This window comes from Ptychodera flava (genome assembly GCF_041260155.1).
Source record: "Ptychodera flava strain L36383 chromosome 23 unlocalized genomic scaffold, AS_Pfla_20210202 Scaffold_23__1_contigs__length_28996876_pilon, whole genome shotgun sequence".
Lineage (NCBI taxonomy): Eukaryota > Metazoa > Hemichordata > Enteropneusta > Ptychoderidae > Ptychodera > Ptychodera flava.
In genome coordinates this window covers 23553193-23575546 of record NW_027248277.1, presented here as the reverse complement: position 1 = coordinate 23575546, position 22354 = coordinate 23553193, and the positions used below count along the sequence as shown (strand labels likewise).

The following is a 22354-nucleotide window of genomic DNA, read 5'->3' as shown; positions in this document are numbered from 1 at the left end:
ATGTATCTATCTTGTAACTGATAATTACAATTTTACCTTCCTACATTACTTAATATTAGCCTATTATTTTGTAATTAATTTTTTCCAATACTTTATTTCTCATTCTGAAACAACAAAAAGAAAACAGCGGAGCCATATTTCACTCATATCTGCAATGTTTCAATGGGGCCAAAATTGTCACAGACCTTAGGGAGTGTTCAATTACTAAGACCGGGGATAGGCAGCACACCCCCACCCCCACTCCCCACCCCACCCGAACCGTATTAAGTGAAATTCAATGTTTCTCTTCGGTCCACTCAGCTCTCTTGTGTTTTTTCGGGTATGGTAACATTTTATGTACATGGTGATGTAACATGTTAATATTGTATTTTCTTCAGCGCTGAACTGTATGCTGTGTGATACTTTGGTTTATGTGGCCATAAAGATAAAATCAACCACCGAATCCAAATACCAAATCAACGAAACAGCTTTGGAAATATGTGATTTGATGCCTGGTGCATCAAGTGAGATGTGTTCTAACTTAGTCTATATGTACCTGAACAACGTCCTAGAAGAACTCAACGATGACAAAATTGTAAGTTCTCTAAGTTATTATGAAAGTGAAGGCCCGCCTACAAATAGGAGAACAGTCTTGGAAGTTGGACGTTATCGAAAGGGGTTCCATTCTCATTGCTTCTGCCCTCACCAGTTTAAATTTCAGGGACAAAGTTCTGCAACATTTAGGTCATTTTGATTTCATGTATGGTATTATTAATGTTTTTCTGATCACTAAATGGCCACGATATCAATCGACCGCTGACACATCTCCACTTACACTCTGTACACTGATATATCTCTCGTTTACTTTGTTGATATGTATAAAAAGTTGTAGTATAGTAGAAGTCACGAGTTATTCCTATGTGCAGGGGTAGAGTTGAATTATAAAAGCTGGTGACTGAGAATATTTAGGTGAGCAGAAACAACATAATAATCTGTCAATAGAAACTAAAATAACCAAAAAATATTGACAAAACTGTGCGACTTTGTCCCTTTATGTGAATACTTTTGGCGGTAAGTCGCCAAAAACGTTCAAATTTACATTTTTTTCAGAAATGGAATGACATCTGTCAAAGTCTTTTAGCATGTAACTGGACTGATTCAAACGACGATGATTATTTGTACAAGCTGTTCGGATACCCGGAGAAACCGTTTTCAACAGAAGCGTTGATGATACAGAGACCGCCATGTACAGAAGTAAGAAGAGAAATATTTTATTCGGATCACAGTCTCTTGTGGTTTGACACAAGCGATGCCCTATACCGACATAGGGAAACAAAGATGTCGTCATGTATCGAAACACATGCGTTTGTGATCAGAATAACTTATTACACCATAAAAAGCTAAAACGTGTGCATCTTTTACAAAATGGTTGATTTAATTGAATATCCCTGGGGATAGAAATGTCAAAATTTTCTGGTTTCGAATTCCTCCACGCCTACGTAAAATGTATTTTTCTTGAGAGAAGAACTGTAGACATCCCAATGTCTATTAATATTTAAAATAATGCCACTCATGTTATGCATACAGTGTTCGTTGAATATTAAGCTTACAGTTATAGTTTTACACTTTGGACAAAAAACCCCCCCAAAACAAACAAACAAACAAACAAATAAATCAGTATCAGTACGTTGAGGTTCAACGACTTTGTTAAAAAGAATATGAATTACAATGTACTAAAAAAAGAAAATAAGGTTTAAGGCGCCCTTCTTAATCCCTGCAATCTACATATACCCATATATAGTTAAAAGGGGACGTTTCCTGGTATTCAAATTGGCCATGTGATGGCGCTGTTTTATAAAACGGTCACCTGTTCACTTCACTTTCGCTGGTAACTATGTCTGAATTCGAATTGTCGACAGTATACGTGTAGTGAATACAATGTCAAAACTTAGTGACTTATATATTCACAGATTCAAAGAAGTACTTTAATTTCTGAAATTAACATGTTTTTGACATACGAATCGATCTTTGACCTCCCTTCCAATTTTTCCTAGTTGTCGACGATATGAGCAAAGTAGATTCTGCTTCAAATGAGATGTGTGATGAGCATGTCACGTTACATCCAGATGGAGAAGAGGTAAGTTGTAGATCAAGACTTCTTGAAGCTGGGTTGTAAAATATTGCATAATTGTAAATTGCTCTCATATGACGGGTTTTGAACCCTATTCTACCATTCCAAATCACGTGGCATGGAAGTCCACTATAAGCACTCACTCAAAATCGGATGTACAAACTATTAAACAATTAAACGCGTTACAATGTCAGAGCAAAGTTGTGCATGTCTGACAAGATGGCGGAAAGTGCCTGAATGATAATGCTGCGAGGTAACGTGCAACCCACCTATGATAAGCGAGACGATCATGAGGGCGCCCTTCCAGACACGACACAAGTTCAGACAGCTGCATATATCACGCATCCTAGTCTATAGTCTGGCAATCTCAACACAGAGATCAAGCCCAGTGGGGTGGCAGCGCGGCGTGGATAATTCGAACCAAGCTAGAGGGTCTCCGAGTCGTTGACCGCGCGCCCCCACCAATCTCTGCTGCAGGCAAATTTAAATATTCCAAATTCCGACTCCTTTCAGTCCTGCGCGCGCCCAACTGGCTAAATAAACGCTGTGGAAATAGTAAACGGATAGGAGCAATCCAGCTAGAGATTGCACTTTCCGCACACTGGTAAAAATAATACATTATACACTAATAAAAATAAAAAAATTATCTGCTAAAACTTTGGCAATCGCGTCTGCATAGCTAACAGCTGTTGGGGCATACATTTTGAATCATCAATTTACATCCCTGTTACCTAGAGCAAGGTCTATGTTTTGCAAGTCTTCACGGAATCGAGGATCGATATTGAAACTAGTCCACTATTCATTTATCTATTTTTTTGGTTCGAAGTATTATATATAAAAAAGACAGAAAATGTATATCATGGAAAACGCGCAATACCCAAAAATTTGGTGAAAACTGTCGCCTGTGGTAGAAATTAGTGTGGCTACTGCTGAGACTCCCTAGCAAGGTTATAATTTTCCACGCCGCTACAATCTCTGTTCGGAGATTGATAGTCTGGCAGAGACCCTGCGATTCGCGTTCGAACACGCGCGAACCAATATTCAGAAGACGCGACGCGAATCCCAGGGTCTGCACGTTCTTCGCTGATCACTGCGTCTCACGTAACTTGACTACACGCAGCACGTAGTAAGACGCAGATACAGGTAAACCGCCATTTTAAAATGAGACAGTTTTTGGTCTCCGGAAGTTGTTAACTGCGCATGCGCGCACATAGTGTATCATTTTTTGTAAAACGCTTTTTAGTCTTATCTGGAGCTGCCAATATTTCAAAACTTGTAAGAAAGGTAATTAAATCCTTGGTTTAATTCTAGCCACGTTCGCATCATGAAACTGTGATAATTTCCAAGTAAAATTGAACAGCCAATGACAGCGTCCCATGATTCAACCAATCAGATTTCGTAATTCTATACATGGCGGTTTCCAATTACCTGCCCCGTTGTGCTTGCCATGAGCAGGGACCAGCCAATGGACATTCTTGCAAGCGACCGGTCGGATTTCTGCCTGATCCGGGTACTTTATAGAACTCCACACATCCGTTAATAAAAAAAAAATGACAAGTACCATAGCCAAATAAAATGAAAAATGAAAAATAAAAACATACCGCGTATATAGGTCTACCAGCTACTAGTATATATTCTCTCCGCCCAGTTAGATAGGTGTTTCTTTTGACGTCACTACCCTTATGAATATTCATATACTTGCAAAAACCGACAGTCGCTGTGTCTAGCAGCGCGTGCTCACAGCTGCACAGCGTAGCTTTCGAATGCAGGCCCACCGGGCGCGCAAAAACAAGGCACAGCGACTGTGGAGAGTCTGCACGCGTTTGAACGATCAAAACAAACACGAAATGCAGCTTGGTTATAATCGGTGTGTGCGTACTGCATTGTATGATATGAATGTAAAAAATGACAGTGTGATAAGCTGGTCTTTTATGTGATCTTATGGCTTTGTCGTTGATTCCAGTATTGTGTCTTGAATTTGACGTGGCCAAGATTTTCGTTTGGACAAGAATTTGCTGCGATAACGAGCCCTGCCACTCCTTGACATGTTCTTTTGGGGCCAAGCTATCCGACTGGCAAAGGCTACGGATTCGCAGCAAGATAAGAATATACAACAATGCATAAAACAAACGGACGATATTTTGTGAGCGAAGAAAATGGACCCATAAAAGCTTTGAACTATCAGAAGGAATTATTTTGATCACAGTGAGGAAAATGTTATTTTTCTATTTTGACTTAGGATCCCGAATATTGTGATGTCTGCGATTGGATGGTTTATAAAATGAGAAGTTTGTTTGGAAAAAATAAGGTGAGAATAAGATTGTCATTGAAAGTCTGGAAAAAAAATTATCCAGATTCCTGGTGTTCAAAGAATTTTCGAGTTGAATTCTGTTGGTAGGGCGCAAAATATCGGTGATCAGAGGAACAGATAGGTTACCAAGGCATATTATTTAAATGCAGACACCTTTCTTAAAGGTCCGTCACAGCATTTGTGCAAATTAAATTTTCCCAAGAGTGTGATATGGTATTTAATAGAATGACTGGTGCGTTTGATATTATTTTGATTTACAGGATAAGATTAAGGCTTACGTCGATGGTCTGTGTAACCGTCTGCAGCAACCATATGGTTATAACCAGGTTAGTCTATAAATTGCCACTTTTTACTACTATCATACGGTCCTCAATCTCCGATGATATTGATGATGATGATGATGATGATGATTAAATATTTAGAAATGGAGAAAAATAAAAATATGTTGGACTCTGTAATTCAATACAGCCTAACTATACTATGCGCTGCAAAATTCAGTACAGACTAACTATACTATGCGCTGCAAAATTCATACAGCCTAACTATACTATGCGCTGCAAAATTCAATACAGCCTAACTTTACCCAGCGTGAAAACCCGGAAGTAACGTAAGTTTCTCACCTGTTTCGAAAGAACACTGTCTGCGTACGACTGCATACGAATTATGCTGGCTTTACCAATTCCAGTTCACACACAGTGAGAGAAAGGTCTTTTCAAAGACGCGAGAAACTTACTTTACTTCCGGGTTTTCACGCTGGGCCCATTCGTTCAGTACGGGCTCTGCTATTGGTTCGATTTGAAATGCGGACACATATGTGAGAGAGAAACAATTGAATGCGACGCAGACTTTGAATGCGGACACATTTGTGAGAGAGAAACAATTGAATGCGACGCAGACTTTGAATGCGGACACATCAGCTTGTGTGAGAGAGAAACAATTGAATGCGACGCAGACTTTGAATGCGGACACATCAGCTTGTGTGAGAGAGAAACAATTGAATGCGACGCAGACTTTGAATGCGGACACATTTGTGAGAGAAAAACAATTGAATGCGACGCAGACTTGAATGCGGACACATTTGTGAGAGAGAAACAATTGAATGCGACGCAGACTTTGAATGCGGACACATTTGTGAGAGAGAAACAACTGAATGCGATGCAGACTTTGAATGCGGACACATATGCGAGAGAAAAACAATTGAATGCGACGCAGACTTTGAATGCGGACACATTTGTGAGAGAAAAACAATTGAATGCGACGCAGACTTTGAATGCGGACACATTTGTGAGAGAGAAACAATTGAATGCGACGCAGACTTTGAATGCGGACACATCAGCTTGTGTGAGTAGAAACAATTAAATGCGACGCAGACTTTGAATGCCGAAACATATGTGACAGAGAAACCATTGAATTTGACGCAGACTTTGAATGCCGACACATATGTGAGCGAGAAACAATTGAATGCGACGCAGACTTTGAATGCCGACACATATGTGAGAGAGAAACAATTGAATGCGACGCAGACTTTGAATGCGGACACATTTGTGAGAGAGAAACAATTGAATGCGACGCAGACTTTTAATGCGGAGAACACACAGTTTTTGGCCACCGTAAACACAATCGCATTTAATGAGTACATTTTGGTAAGTTCTTGCGGAATATTCTGACATTAACCTGGTTTATCTTGTTTGCTTGATTTATTTCCGTGTTTGCGATTCATTATTAATATTATATAGGGCAAAGCCCTTGGTGTCGCGCCAAGGGTTAAGATGGGCAATATTATTGATTGTATTGATTCATGATAAAATAGAATTAATTGTTACTTCATATACGTTTGTATGACAAGTATGCCCAGTTTCCCTCTGATGAAAGCAGTTCACGTACGAACACGACGTCAAATCCTGCAGCAGTGCAGGTAAAGATTTTCTGTAATGTGTAAAAATGTTGGACAAAATTGGTATTTTTACCATGATAACAGCCTATTGTGTTAAACAAGGGACGTATTATGCCATCGTTACCATTGCAATGGTAACCGCACTGCCCTGCTTCCACTTGCAAGCTGAAAACTAGAGCGTTACGTCTAAAAACTGGCAATTTTTGAATCTAGTTATTGGCATAGGTGGCTCTTTTCTAAAATTGAATCCCAGCATTCTTTGCGCATGCCCCCGTTCATATGCATGACAGTTTTCTCCCATTTTTCTACTTTTTATGCGTGATATTAACGATATTTTGTATCAGCGACAAGGTGGATAATAACACTAACTGGGTAAAAAGATGTATTTTATAAATTGCATCTTATAAAATAATAATTTCCACGTTTTGTATTTGTTTATTTACGAGTACTCAAAAAAATATGGCGGCGCCCATGAAGGTAGGTACACTTCCGGTTAGTCGCATGGTATATTATGAATAGACGCATGCGTAGTCAGTAAGCCGCTGGCGCGACTATAATATCCCGTCTCCGGTGGGGGGGGGGGGCTTGTGACCGACTGTTTGTTTGTAAGTGCGCCCGACAGCTATACGTGACCCCGTCGCTTACCCCATGTTCTAACGGAACAAATTCAGCACAAACGAAAACAGCTAATTATAAGTACCTTTACCGTATAATGTCCCGAAACATGTTAATTTACTCCAGCCATACCTTTGTTTACTCGTCCCGTCTTTAAAATTGTGAATGGGTTTGATTTAATGTGAATGAGCGACATCAAACGGACAAGCCACGGAGTCGCACCCCCGACCATGTTTTGCCTATGCAAACAAACATAAACCTGCGACTGAAACTGTATACCCTCGTAAAAGAGGCGAGATTCAGGTCAATAGATAGGAATATGATAGGAGCCATGAGCTTTTAAAAATTATAACCTTCAAACAACATGAACTATTCAAAACTTCCAATTTCTAAAAGATATTTCGATATTGTGCGCGTCGCCCAGTCGGTCGCCCAGACGTACAATGAGGTCGACGAACTCCTATGTATGTTACAAGCCGATGAAAAGCGCGCCGTATCTCCTGGTCTGGGAAAACGTACATAGGCCTATGTGCATATCGCGCAAAGTGAGGACTTTGTAAAAGGATGTTTGGATAATACTGTCGGAAAGATAAAGTTTTACAATGAGTAGGGATGTTGTGTATTCTTTTCAAGTATTGCTGTCAAATTGCCGTGATTAAACACATCCAGTCCGGCCGGGGCTGACACTGGGATGGAATGCCGGAGGAGGTCGATCATCACACGAAAGGACGTGAAAATGTTCTGATGCGACGTAGTCCGTCCCTTGCTTATTCTCAGTTCATGGAGCCTAAGCTTATTATTTACGCGATTGAAAATATGTGATTTACAAAATATCCGCAAAAAGGTAATGCGAGATAGTAGTAAGAAAACTTTACAGGCTTATGATGAACAACGAAATAGATACTTTGCGAAATCACGAAATCACGAAATGACAACATTTCCACAACCCCAATTTTTTTTCCAATAAAATCTAATATTTAAATAATGTCCGTGACCACAGCAGTTGGTTTACTGGGTTTAATGAACGGATTAGGTACCTAACGGAATATTTTGAAGTGACTTCAATCACGGTCGAACTACAAAGTGATACATGGCGAAATCATGGGCCGCCATGAAAATATCAATATGAACACGTACTCCCACAGTCACTACAGTACCTGTTTAGTCAGGGGAGTTGTGAAGCTTCACAAATCTCTCTCGAAATAAAGCCATAACATTTTGGAATTGAGGTTTTTAATTTCAAACACTAGCTGTCGAAATGCAGCTATCTGTTGGTGGGTAGCGTGCGTAGCTATACAGTGGCGGGGTTGACTTTTGATCAGCATAGCTGTGCATGGCACTGTAAACCAGTACGCGCGCACCCGGAGTATGTCATGTGGTTGCAAGCCTGTCACACACGTACCAGTAGGATGTACGCCCTCTATGGTCACCTCTCTCGTCCGAACAGAACAGAATACAGAATAGAAATATAGCTGCAAGCAGCGATGACCGGGTTTCGACACAAGTAGCCGCATTAGAGGAAAAGAAAATTTAGATTGTGCGCATAATTAATGAAGTACAGGATGCAGTGTCATAAGGTCGCCCATCATACCACATATGAAGTCTGTAGCACTTGTGGTTACTAAGTTGTGGACATATAGGTATATTTAAGGTCAAAGGTCATCGAGGTCACATGACATTATGTCAAAAAAATTGTATGGCTAAGCTATCCCTATATACCAAAAATCAGACATCTAGCTCTATTGGCTGGCTCAGAATTAGATATGCGCATTATTAATGAGGTACAGGATGTGGTGTCATATGGTGTCCCATCATACCAAATATGAAAGGTGTAGCCCTTCTGGTTACTTAGTTATGGACATATACTCATATTTAAGGTCAAAGGTCATCGAGGTCACATGACATTTTGTCAAAAAAATTGTATTGCAAAGTTATCCCTGTATACCAAAATCAGAGCTCTAGCTCTATTGGCTGGCTCAGAATTAGATATGCACATAATTAATGAGGTACAGGATGTGGTGTCATAAGGTCTCCCATCATACCAAATATGAAGGGTGTAGCACTTGTGGTTACTTAGTTATGGCCATATATGTATATTTGAGGTCAAAGGTCATCGAGGTCACATGACATTTTGTCAAAAAATTGTATTACTATGTTATCCCTATATACCAAAAATCAGACCTGTAGCTCTATTAGCTGGCTCAGAATTAGAAATGTGCATAATAAATGAGTTGCAGGAAGATGCGAAGGTCAAAGGTCAAGTGGAATCCCCAAAATTGTGGAGTGCAATTTGGTCCCCTACTAGCCATTGTCCAATAGACGCTGGCTGACTTGGACTTTAACATAGGCCAGAATAAGCCATTGCCATAGCTTAGCTGCATAGGTATAGGGGAGGTCAAAGGTCATTGAAAACTTTAAAAATCTTCTTCTCAAAATTGGCTAGTCCTGTGACCTTGATATTTGGCATGAAGGAGCAAGGCTATATGGTCTAAAAAGTGACTGGAGCAGAATTTTGATTTATCACTTTTTATACAAATGAGCTCAATTTTAAAGTTTATTTTCAAAATGGCCGAAATGTCACGTGACCCATTGTTATGGTAATGAGATCAAAAAATTACTTGCGAGGTGTTTTATCTATATGCCAAATTTGGAGACTCTAGGTGCAACAGTGTTCGAATGGCAAGCGCATTTAGGAGGCGGAAGAAAAATAATAATAATAATAATAAATATAGCTGCAAGCAGCGATGACCGGGTTTCGACACAAGTGGCAGCATTAGAGCAAAAAAAAAAATTCGAGTATGCGCATATTAATGAGGTACAGTATGTGGTGTCATAAGGTCTCCCATCATACCAAATATGAAGGATGTAGCACTTCTGGTTACTTAGTTATTGACATACACTCATATTTAAGGTATAAGGTCATCTAGGTCACATGACATTTTGTCAAAACATTTGTATTGCTAAGTTATCCCTATATACCAAAAATCAGACCTCTAGCTCTATTGGCTGGCTCAGAATTAGATATGCGCATAATTAATGAGGTACAGGATGTGGTGTCATAAGGTCTCCCATCATACCAAATATGAAGGGTGTAGCGCTTGTGGTTACTTAGTTATGGACATATACGTATATTGAAGGTCAAAGGTCATCGAGGTCACGTGACATTTTGTCAAAAAAATTGTATTGCTAAGTTATCCCTATATACCAAAAATCAGACCTCTAGCTCTATTGGCTGGCTCAGAATTAGATATGCGCATAATTAATGAGGTACAGGATGTGGTGTCATAAGGTCTCCCATCATACCAAATATGAAGGGTGTAGCACTTGTGGTTACTTAGTTATGGCCATATTTGTAGAGTTGAGGTCAAAGGTCATCGAGGTCACATGACATTTTGTCAAAAAAATTGTATTGCTAAGTTATCCCTATATACCAAAAATCAGACCTCTAGCTCTATTGGCTGGCTCAGAATTAGATATGCGCATAATTAATGAGGTACAGGATGTGATGTCATAAGGTCTCCCATCATACCAAATATGAAGGGTGTAGCTCTTGTGGTTACTTAGTTATGGCCATATATGTATATTTGAGGTCAAAGGTCATCGAGGTCACATGACATTTTGTCAAAAAATTTGTATTGCTAAGTTATCCCTATATACCAAAAATCAGACCTCTAGCTCTATTGGCTAGCTCAGAATTAGAAATGCACATAATAAATGAGTTGCAGGAAGGTGCGAAGGTCAAAGGTCAAGTGGAATCCCCAAAAATTGTGGAGTGCAATTTGGTCCCCTACTGGCCATTGTCCAATAGACGCTGGCTGTCTTGGACTTTAACATAGGCCAGGATAAGCCATTGCCATAGCTTAGCTGCATAGGTATAGGGGAGGTCAAAGGTCGTAGAAAAATCAGAAAAATAATACTTTAAAAATCTTCTTCTCAAAATTGGCAAGACCTGTGACTTTGATATTTGGCATGAAGGAGCAAGGCTATAAGGTCTAAAAAGTGACTTGAGCAGAATTTTGATTTATCATTTTTTATGCAAATGAAGTCAATTTTAAAGTTTATTTTCAAAATAGCAAAAAGGTCACGTGACCCCTGATTATGGTCATGTGACAAAAAAATTACTTTTGATGAGTTGTACCTGTGTACCAAATATGAAGTCTCTTGGTGCAACGATGTTCGCGTGGTAGTTGCAAACGCTCGTCGTAAGAAGAATAATAATAATAAAAACAGAACGATTACAATAGGGTTTCGCACCCATGGTGTCGAAACCCTAATAATAATAATAAAAAACAGAACGATTACAATAGGGTTTCGCACCAATGGTGTCGAAACCCTAATAAATATACCTGCAAAGCAGCAATGACCGGTTTCGAGACATCTCGGTGCACTGGGGCAATAGAGGAATAGATATGCAAAAATACGAAAGGCTATAGTAGTAAATGTGAAAAAAGGTCAAAGGTCATAGAGGTCATGTGACATTTTGTTAAAAAGCTGTATCCCATAGTTATCCTTACATACCAAAAATCAGACCTCTAGCTTTATTTGCTGGCTCAGAATTAGATATGCGCATAATTAATGAGGTACAGGATGTGGTGTCATAAGGTCTCCCATCATACCAAATGTGAAGCATGTAGCACTTGTGGTTACTGAGTTATGGACATATACGTATATTCAAGGTCAAAGGTCATCGAGGTCACATGACATTTTGTCAAAAAATTGTATTGCTAAGTTATCCCTATATACCAAAAATCAGACCTCTAGCTCTATTGGCTGGCTCAGAATTAGATATGCGCATAATTAATGAGGTACAGGATGTGGTGTCATAAGGTCTCCCATCATACCAGATATGAAGGGTGTAGCACTTGTGGTTACTTAGTTATAGACATATACTTATTTTCAAGGTCAAAGGTCAACGAGGTCACATGACTTTTTGTCAAAAAAATTGTATTGCTAAGTTATCCCTATATACCAAAAATCAGACCTCTAGCTCTATTAGCTGGCTCAGAATTAGATATGCACATAATAAATGAGTTGCAAGAAGATGCCAAGGTCAAAGGTCAAGTGGAATCCCCAAAATTGTGGAGTGCAATTTGGTCCCCTACTGGCCATTGATGATTGTCCAATAGATGCTTGCTGTCTTTGACTTTAACATAGCCCAGAATAAGCCATTGCCATAGCTTAGCTGCATAGGTATAGGGGAGGTCAAAGGTCATAGAAAAATCAGAAAAATAATACTTTAAAAATCTTCTTCTCAAAATCGGCAAGTCCTGTGACCTTGATTTTTGGCATAAAGGAGCATGGCTATATGGTCCACAAAATGACCTCGCGGAATTTTGATAGATGAATATTTATGCAAATGAGAGGCATTTAAAAGTTTAAATTTAAGATTGACGGCAGGTCATGTGACCTGTTGCCATGGTAACGAAATAAAAAAATATGGTCTTTGAGTTTTACCTATGTGCCAAATTGGAAGTCATTTGGTATAACGGTGTTCGAATGGCAAGCATGTAAAGGTGGCGGAACAATAATAATAATAAATATAGCTGCAAAGCAGCAATGACCGGGTTTCGAGACATCTCGGTCAACAGAACAATAGAGAAATACATATGCAAAAAGATTGGAGGCCATGGTAGTATTTGTGAAATCGAGGTCAAAAGTAGTCAAGGTGATGTGATATTTTGTTAAAAGAATTCAATTTCATAGTTATCCCTTTATACCAAAAATCTTACCTCTAGCTCTATCACCTTAGCCTAGAATTAGATATGTGCATAATTAATGAGGTCTTGTCATGTGACATATTGACAATTGATTTCTATCCCCTAGTACTCCCTGTGTACCCAAATTCGGATCTCTAGCCCTATTGGTTAGCCTAGAATTAGATATGCGCATAACTAATGAGTCTGGTCACGTGACATATTGACAATAGATTTCTTTCCCATACTACTATCTGTGTACCAAAATTCGGATCTCTAGCCCTATTGGTTAGCCTAGAATTAGATATGCGCATAATTAATGAGGTCTTGTCATGTGACATATTTACATTAGATTTCTATCCCATAGTACACCTTGTGTACCAAAATTCGGTTTTCTAGCCCTGTTGTTTAGCTCAGAATTAGATATGCACATAATTAATGGTCTGGTCATGTGACATATTGACAATTGATTTCTATCCCAAACTATCATCTGTGTACCCAAATTCGGATCTCTGGTCTTATTGATGAGCCTAGAATTAGATATGTACATAATTAATGAGGTCTGGTCACGTGACATATTTGCAATAGATTTCTATCCCATAGTAGTCCCTGTGTACCAAAATTCGGATCTCTAGCCCTATTGGTTAGCCTAGAATTAGATATGTGCATAATTAATAAGTTATAGTCACATGACATATTTGCAATAGATTTCTATCCCATAGTACTCCCCGTGTACCTAAATTCGGATCTCTAGCCCTATTGGTTAGCCTAGAATTAGATATGCACATAATTAATGAGGTCTGGTCACGTGACATATTTGCAATAGATTTCTATCCCATAGTAGTCCATGTGTACCAAAATTCGGATCTTTAGCCCTATTGGTTAGCCTAGAATTATATATGCGCATAATTAATGAGGTCAAGGTCACGTGACTGACCCAAAATATTTCGGTGAACATTAACAGCCAATGATCGTCTAAGTCAAAAAAGAACCAGACTCCTAGCTTGATTGGCTAGCCTGTAATGGGCATTTGTAAATCTATAGGGGAGGTCAAAGGTCACTCAAAATGTGAAAAATAATACTTTAAAAATCTTCTTCTCAAAATCGGCAAGACCTAGGACCTTGATTTTTGGCATAAAGGAGCATGGCTATATGGTCTACAAAATGACCTCGCGGAATTTTGATAGATGAATATTTATGCAAATGAGAGGCATTTAAAAGTTTAAATTTAAGATTGACGGCAGGTCATGTGACCTGTTGCCATGGTAACGAAATAAAAAAATATGGTCTTTGAGTTTTACCTATGTGCCAAATTGGAAGTCATTTGGTATAACGGTGTTCGAATGGCAAGCATGTAAAGGTGGCGGAACAATAATAATAATAAAAAACATAACGATTACAAGAGGGTTTCGAGACGAAAGTCTCGAAACCCTAATAAATATAGCTGCAAGCAGCGATGACCGGGTTTCGACACAAGTGGCAGCATTAGAGCAAAAGAAAATTAGATTATGCGCATAATTGATGAGGTACAGAATGTGATGTCCTAAGGTCTCCCGTCATACCAATATGAAGGGTGTAGCTCTTGTTGTTACTGAGTTATGGACAAATATGTATATTAGGGGTCAAAGGTCATCGAGGTCACATGACATTTTAACAAAAAATTGTGTCACTTAGTTATCCCTATATACCAAAAATCAGACCTCTAGCTCTATTCGCTGGCTCAGAATTAGATATGTGCATAATTAATGAGGTACAGGATGTGTCATCATTAGGTGTCCCATCATACCAAATATGAGGGCGTAGCTCTTGTGGTTATTGCGCACAATCTAAGAAAAATTAGATTGTGCGCATAATTAATGAAGTACAGGATGCAGTGTCATAAGGTCTCCCATCATACCACATATGAAATCTGTAGCACTTGCGGGTACCAAGTTGTGGACCTATAGGTATATTTAAGGTCAAAGGTCATTGAGGTAAAATGAAAATGTGTCAAAATAATTGTATTGCTTAGCTATCCCTATATACCAAAACTCAGACCAAAACTCAGAATTAGATATGCGCATAATTAATGAGGTACAGGATGTGGAGTCATAAGGTCTCCCATCATACCAAATATGAAGGGTGTAGCACTTGGGGTTACTCAGTTATGGCCATATATGTATATTTGAGGTCAAAGGTCGTCGAGGTCACATGACATTTGTCCAAAAAATTGTATTGCTAAGTTATCCCTATATACCAAAAATCAGACCTCTAGCTCTGTCGGCTGACTTAGAATTAGATATGCGCATAATTAATGAGGTACAGGATGTGGTGTCATAAGGTCTCCCATCATACCAAATATGAAGGGTGTAGCACTTATGGTTACCGAGTTATGGACATATACTCATATTTAAGGTCAAAGGTCATCGAGGTCACATGACATTTTGTCAAAAAATTTGTATTGCTAAGTTATCCCTATATACCAAAAATCAGACCTCTAGCTCTATTGGCTACCTCAGAATTAGAAATGCGCAAAATAAATGAGTTGCAAGAAGATGCGAAGGTCAAAGGTCAAGTGGAATCCCCAAAATTGTGGAGTGCAATTTGGTCCCCTACTGGCCATTGTCCAATAGACGCTGGCTGTCTTGGACTTTAACATAGGCCAGAATAAGCCATTGCCATAGCTTAGCTGCATAGGTATAGGGGAGGTCAAAGGTCATAGAAAAATCAGAAAAATAATACTTTAAAAATCTTCTTCTCAAAATTGGCAAGACCTGTGACTTTGATATTTGGCATGAAGGAGCAAGGCTATAAGGTCTAAAAAGTGACTTGAGCAGAATTTTGATTTATCATTTTTTATGCAAATGAAGTCAATTTTAAAGTTTATTTTCAAAATAGCAAAAAGGTCACGTGATCCCTGATTATGGTCATGTGATCAAAAATTTACTTTTGCAGACTTCTACCTATATGCCAAATTTGAAGACTCTAGGTCCAGCAGTTTTTGCTCCAGAGTTCCAAACGTGCGGCGGAAGAAGAATAATAATAATAAATATAGCTGCAAGCAGCGATGACCGGGTTTCGACACAAGTGGCAGCATTAGAGCAAAAGAAAAATTAGATTTTGCGCATAATTAATGAAGTACAGGATGCAGTGTCATAAGGTCTCCCATCATACAACATATGAAGTCTGTAGCACTTGTTGTTACCAAGTTGTGGACATATAGGTATATTTAAGGTCAAAGGTCATCGAGGTCACATGACATTGTGTCAAAAAAATTGTATTGCTAAGCTATCCCTATATACCAAAAATCAGATCTCTAGCTCTATTGGCTGGCTCAGAATTAGATATGCGCATAATTAATGTGGTACAGGATCTGATGTCATAAGGTCTCCCATCATACCAAATATGAAGGGTATAGCACTTGTGGTTACTTAGTTATGGACATATACTCATATTTAAAGTCAAAGGTCATCATGGTCACATGACATTTTGTCAAAAAAATTGTATTGCTAAGTTATCCCTTTATACCAAAAATCAGACCTCTAGCTCTATTGGCTGGCTCAGAATTAGATATGCGCATAATTAATGTGGTACAGGATGTGATGTCATAAGGTCTCCCATCATACCAAATATGAAGGGTGTAGCACTTGTGGTTACTTAGTTATGGCCATATATGTATATTTGAGGTCAAAGGTCATCGATGTCACATGACATTTTGTCAAAAAAATTGTATTGCTAAGTTATCCCTATATATCAAAAATCAGACCTCTAACTCTCTTTGCTGGCTCAGAATTAGATATGCGCATAATTAATGAGGTACAGGATGTGGTGTCATAAGGTCTCCCATCATACCAAATATGAAGGGTATAGCACTTGTGGTTACTCAGTTATGGACATATATTCATATTTAAGGTCAAAGGTCTTCGAGGTCACATGACATTTTGTCAAAAAATTTGTATTGCTAAGTTATGCCTATATACCAAAAATCAGACCTCTAGCTCTATTGGCTAGCTCAGAATTAGAAATGCGCATAATAAATGAGTTGCAGGAAGATGCGAAGGTCAAGGGTCAAGTGGAATCCCCAAAATTGTGGAGTGCAATTTGGGGGCTGACTCGCAGCGTGTTTGCAAGGTTATATCTGATTGGTCGATTGTCACTATTCACAGCCACTTAGGGAGTCTATTTGTATTGTTTTCATTATATTGGTAAGATTCAGCCACCCAATTGGATAACAGCTTCGAAATCGCTGCGAGTCGCCCCCAATTTGGTCCCTACTGGCCATTGTCAAATAGACAATGGCTGTCTTGGACTTTAACATAGGCCAGAATAAGCCATTGCCATAGCTTAGCTACATAGGTATAGCGGAGGTCAAAGGTCATTGGAAACTTTAAAAATCTTCTTCTCAAATTTGGCTAGTCCTTTGACCTTGATATTTGGCATGAAGGAGCAGGGCTATATGGTCTAAAAAGTGACTTGAGCAGAATTTTGATTTATCACTTTTTATGCAAATGAGCTCAATTTTAAACTTTATTTTCAAAATGGCCGAAATGTCACGTGACCCATTGTTATGGTAATGAGATCAAAAAATTGCTTGCGAGGTGTTTTATGTGTATGCTAAATTTGGAGACTCTAGGTGCAACAGTGTTCGAATGGCAAGCGCATTTAGGAGGCGGAAGAAAAATAATAATAATAATAATAAAAAACAGAACGATTACTATAGGGTTTCGCACCCATGGTGTCGAAACCCTAAATATAGCTGCAAGCAGCGATGACCGGGTTTCGACACAAGTGGCAGCATTAGAGCAAAAGAAAAATTAGATTGTGCGCATAATTAATGAAGTACAGGATGCAGTGTCATAAGGTCTCCCATCATACCACATATGAAGTCTGTAGCACTTGTGGTTACCAAGTTGTGGACATATAGGTATATTTAAGGTCAAAGGTCATCGAGGTCACATGACATTTTGTCAAAAAAATTGTATTGCTAAGTTATCCCTATATACCAAAAATCAGACCTCTAGCTCTATTGGCTGGCTCAGAATTAGATATGCGCATAATTAATGAGGTACAGGATGTGGTGTCATAAGGTCTCCCATCATACCAAATATGAAAGGTGTAGCCCTTCTGGTTACTTAGTTATGGCCATATACGTATATTTAAGGTCAAAGGTCATCGAGGTCACATGACATTTTGTCAAAAAAATTGTATTGCTAAGTTATCCCTATATACCAAAAATCAGACCTCTAGCTCTATTGGCTGGCTCAGAATTAGATATGCACATAATTAATGAGGTACAGGATGTGGTGTCACAAGGTCTCCCATCATACCAAATATGAAGGGTGTAGCACTTGTGGTTACTGAGTTATGGACATATACGTATATTCAAGGTCAAAGGTCGTTGAGGTCACGTGACATTTTGTCAAAAGAATTGTATTGCTAAGTTATCCCTATATACCAAAAATCAGACCTCTAGCTCTATTAGCTGGCTCAGAATTCGATATGCACATAATAAGTGAGTTGCAGGAAGATGCCAAGGTCAAAGTTCAAGTTGAGTCCCGAAAATTTGGGAGTGCAATTTGGTCCCCTACTGGCCATTGTCGAATACACGATGGCTGTCTTGGACTTTAACATAGGCCAGAATAAGCCATTGCCATAGCTTGGCTGCATAGGTATAGGGGAGGTCAAAGGTCATTGAAAACTTTAAAAATCTTCTTCTCAAAATTGGCTATTCCTGTGACCTTGATATTTAGCATGAAGGAGCAAGGCTATATGGTCTAAAAAGTGACTTGAGCAGAATTTTGATTTATCATTTTTTATGCAAATGAGCTCAATTTTAAAGTTTATTTTCAAAATGGCCGAAATGTCATGTGACCCATTGTTATGGTAATGACATCAAAAAATTACTTGCGAGGTGTTTTATCTATATGCCAAATTTGGAGACTCTAGGTGCAACAGTGTTCGAATGGCAAGCGCATTTAGGAGGCGGAAGAAAAATAATAATAAATATAGCTGCAAGCAGCGATGACCGGGTTTCGACACAAGTAGCAGCATTAAGAGCAAAAGAAAAATTAGATTGTGCTTATCATTAATGAAGTACAGGATGCAGTGCCATTAGGTCTCCAATCATACCATATGAAGTCTGTAAAACTTGTGGTTATCAAATTGTAGACATATAGGTATATTAAGGTCAAAGGTCATCGAGGTCACATGACATTTAGTCAAAAATTTTTATTGCTAAGCTATCCCTATATACCAAAAATGAGACCTCTAGCTGGCTCAGAATTAGATATGCGCATAATTAATGAGGTACAGGATGTGGTGTTATAAGGTCACCCATCATACCAAATATGAAGGGTCTAGCACTTGGGGTTACTCTGTTATGGCGATATATGTATATTTGAGGTCAAAGGTCATCGAGGTCACATGACATTTTGTCAAAAAAATTGTATTGCTAAGTTATCCCTATATACCAAAAATCAGACCTCTAGCTCTATAGGCTGGCTCAGAATTAGATAAGCGAATAATTAATGAGGCACATGATGTGATGTCATAAGGTCTCCCATCATACCAAATATGAAGGGTGTAGCACTTTGGGTTACTCTGTTATGGCGATATATGTATATTTGAGGTCAAAGGTCATCGAGGTCACATGACATTTTGTCAAAAAAATTGTATTGCTAAGTTATCCCTATATACCAAAAATCAGACCTCTAGCTCTATTGGCTGGCTCAGAATTAGATATGTGCATAATTAATGAGGCACATGATGTGATGTCATAAGGTCTCCCATCATACCAAATATGAAGGGTGTAGCACTTGTGGTTACTGACTTATGGACATATACTCATATTTAAGGTCAAAGGTCATCGAGGTCACATGACATTTTGTCAAAAAAATTGTATTGCTAAGTTATCCCTATATACCAAAAATCAGACCTCCAGCTCTATTGGCTGGCTCAGAATTAGATATGCGCATAATTAATGAGGTACAGGATGTGGTGTCATAAGGTCTCCCATCATACCAAATATGAAGGGTGTAGCACTTGTGGTTACTGAGTTATGGACATATACTCATATTTAAGGTCAAAGGTCATCGAGGTCACATGACATTTTGTCAAAAAAATTGTATTGCTAAGTTATCCCTATATACCAAAAATCAGACCTCTAGCTCTATTAGCTGGCTCAGAATTAGATATGCACATAATAAATAAGTTGCAGGAAGAGGCCAATGTCAAAGGTCAAGTGGGATCCCCAAAATTATGGAGTCCAATTTGGTCCCCTACTGGCAATTGTCAAATAGACGCTGGCTGTCTTGGACTTGTACATAGGCCAGAATAAGCCATTGCCATAGCTGAGCTGCATAAGTACAAAGGAGGTCAAAGGTCAATGAAAACTTTAAAAATCTTCTTCTCAAAAATGGCTAGTCCTGTGACCTTGATATTTGGCATGAAGGAGCAGGGCTATATGGTCTAAAAAGTGACTTGAGCAGAATTTTGATTTATCACTTTTTATGCAAATGAGCTCAATTTTAAAGTTTATTTTCAAAATGGCCGAAAGGTCACGTGACCCATTGTTATGGTAATAAGATCAAAAAATTACTTGCGAGGTGTTTTATCTATATGCCAAATTTGGAGACTCTAGGTGCAACAGTGTTTGAATGGCAAGCACATTTAGGAGGCGGAAGAAAAATAATAATAATAATAATAATAATAATAATAAATATAGCTGCAAGCAGCGATGACCGGGTTTCGACACAAGTAGCAGCATTAAGAGCAAAAGAAAAATTAGATTGTGCGCATAATTAATGATGTACAGGATGCAGTGTCATTAGGTCTCCATCATACCACATATGAAGTCTGTAGCACTTTTGGTTATCAAGTTGTGGACATATAGGTATATTTAAGGTCAAAGGTCATCGAGGTCACATGACATTTTGTCAAAAAAATTGTATTGCTAAGTTATCCCTATATACCAAAAATCAGACCTCTAGCTCTATTGGCTGGCTCAGAATTAGATATGCGCATAATTAATGAAGTCTTGTCACGTGACATAGTTGCAATAGATTTCTATACCATAGTAGTCCCTGTGTACAAAATTTGGATCTCTAGCCCTATGGTTAGCCTAAAATTAGATATGCGCATAATTAATGAGGTCTGGTCACGTGACATATTTGCAATAGATTTCTATCCCATAGTAGTCCCTATGTACCAAAATTGGGATCTCTAGCCCTATTGGTTAGCCTAGAATTAGATATGCGCATAATTAATGAGGTCAAGGTCATGTGACTTGACCCAAAATATTTCGGTGAACATTAACAGCCAATGATCGTCTAAGTCGAAAAGAACCAGACTCCTAGCTCTATTGGCTAGCCTATAATGAGCATTTGTAAATCTATAGGGGAGGTCAAAGGTCACTGAAAAATCAGAAAAATAATACTTTAAAAATCTTCTTCTCAAAATTGGCAAATCCTGTGACCTTGATATTTGGCATGAAGGAGCAAGGCTATAAGGTCTAAAAAGTGACTGGAGCAGAATTTTGATTTATCATTTTTTATGCAAATGAGCTCAATTTTAAAGTTTATTATCAAAATGGCCGAAAAGTCACGTGACCTTTTGTTATGGTCATGTGACAAAAAAATTACTTTTGCTGAGTTGTACCTGTGTACCAAATATGAAGTCTCTGGGTGCAACGGTGTTTGCGTGGTAGTTGCAAAAGCGCGACAGAAGAAGAAGAAGAAGAAGAAGAAGAATAATAATAATAATAATAATAAAAAACAGAACGATTACAAGAGGGTTTCGCACCCATGGTGTCGAAACCCTAATAATAATAATAAAAAACAGAACGATTACAAGAGGGTTTCGCACCAATGGTGTCGAAACCCTAATAAATATAGCTGCAAGCAGCGATGACCGGGTTTCGACACAAGTGGCAGCATTAGAGCAAAAGAAAAATTAGATCTGCACCTACCTAATGAATAATTGGCACATTTGTTAAAATGGTACTAAAAGTCATCCTTTAAACCTTGTAGTTTTGCATAAAATTTCTATCAAATACTTATGCCAGTGTACCAAATATCAGACCTCTAGCTCTATTGGCTGGCTCAGAATTAGATATGCCCATAATTAATGAGGTACAGGATGTGATGTCATAAGGTCTCCAATCATACCAAATATGAAGGGTGTAGCACTTGTGGTTACTTAGTTATGGCAATATATGTATATTTGAGGTCAAAGGTCATCGAGGTCACATGACATTTTGTCAAAAAAATTGTATTGCTAAGTTATCCCTATATACCAAAAATTAGACCTCTAGCTCTATTGGCTGGCTCAGAATTAGATATGCGCATAATTAATGAGGTACGGGATGTGGTGTCATAAGGTCTCCCATCATTGCAAATATGAAGGGTGTAGCACTTGTGGTTACTTAGTAATGGACATATACGTATATTGAAGGTCAAAGGTCATCGAGGTCACATGACATTTTGTCAAAAAAATTTTATTGCTAAGCTATCCCTATATACCAAAAATCAGACCTCTAGCTCTATTGGCTGGCTCAGAATTAGATATGCATATAATTAATGAGGTACAGGATGTGGTGTCATAAGGTCTCCCATCATACCAAATATGAAGGGTGTAGCACTTGTGGTTACTGAGTTATGGACATATACGTATATTCAAGGTCAAAGGTCATCGAGGTCACATGACATTTTGTCAAAAAAATTGTATTGCTAAGTTATCCCTATATACCAAAAATC

General features: G+C 38.5%; 1 long non-coding RNA gene across 1 annotated transcript; it reads left to right on the top strand.

Annotated features, from left to right (window-relative positions):
* Positions 1-396: 396 nt before the first annotated feature.
* On the top strand, positions 397-4419 carry LOC139123950 (uncharacterized). Its single transcript, XR_011549803.1, has 4 exons — positions 397-574; positions 1090-1233; positions 2034-2116; positions 4350-4419. It is a non-coding gene; the product is annotated as an uncharacterized lncRNA (long non-coding RNA).
* The last annotated feature ends 17935 nt before the right edge of the window (positions 4420-22354 follow it).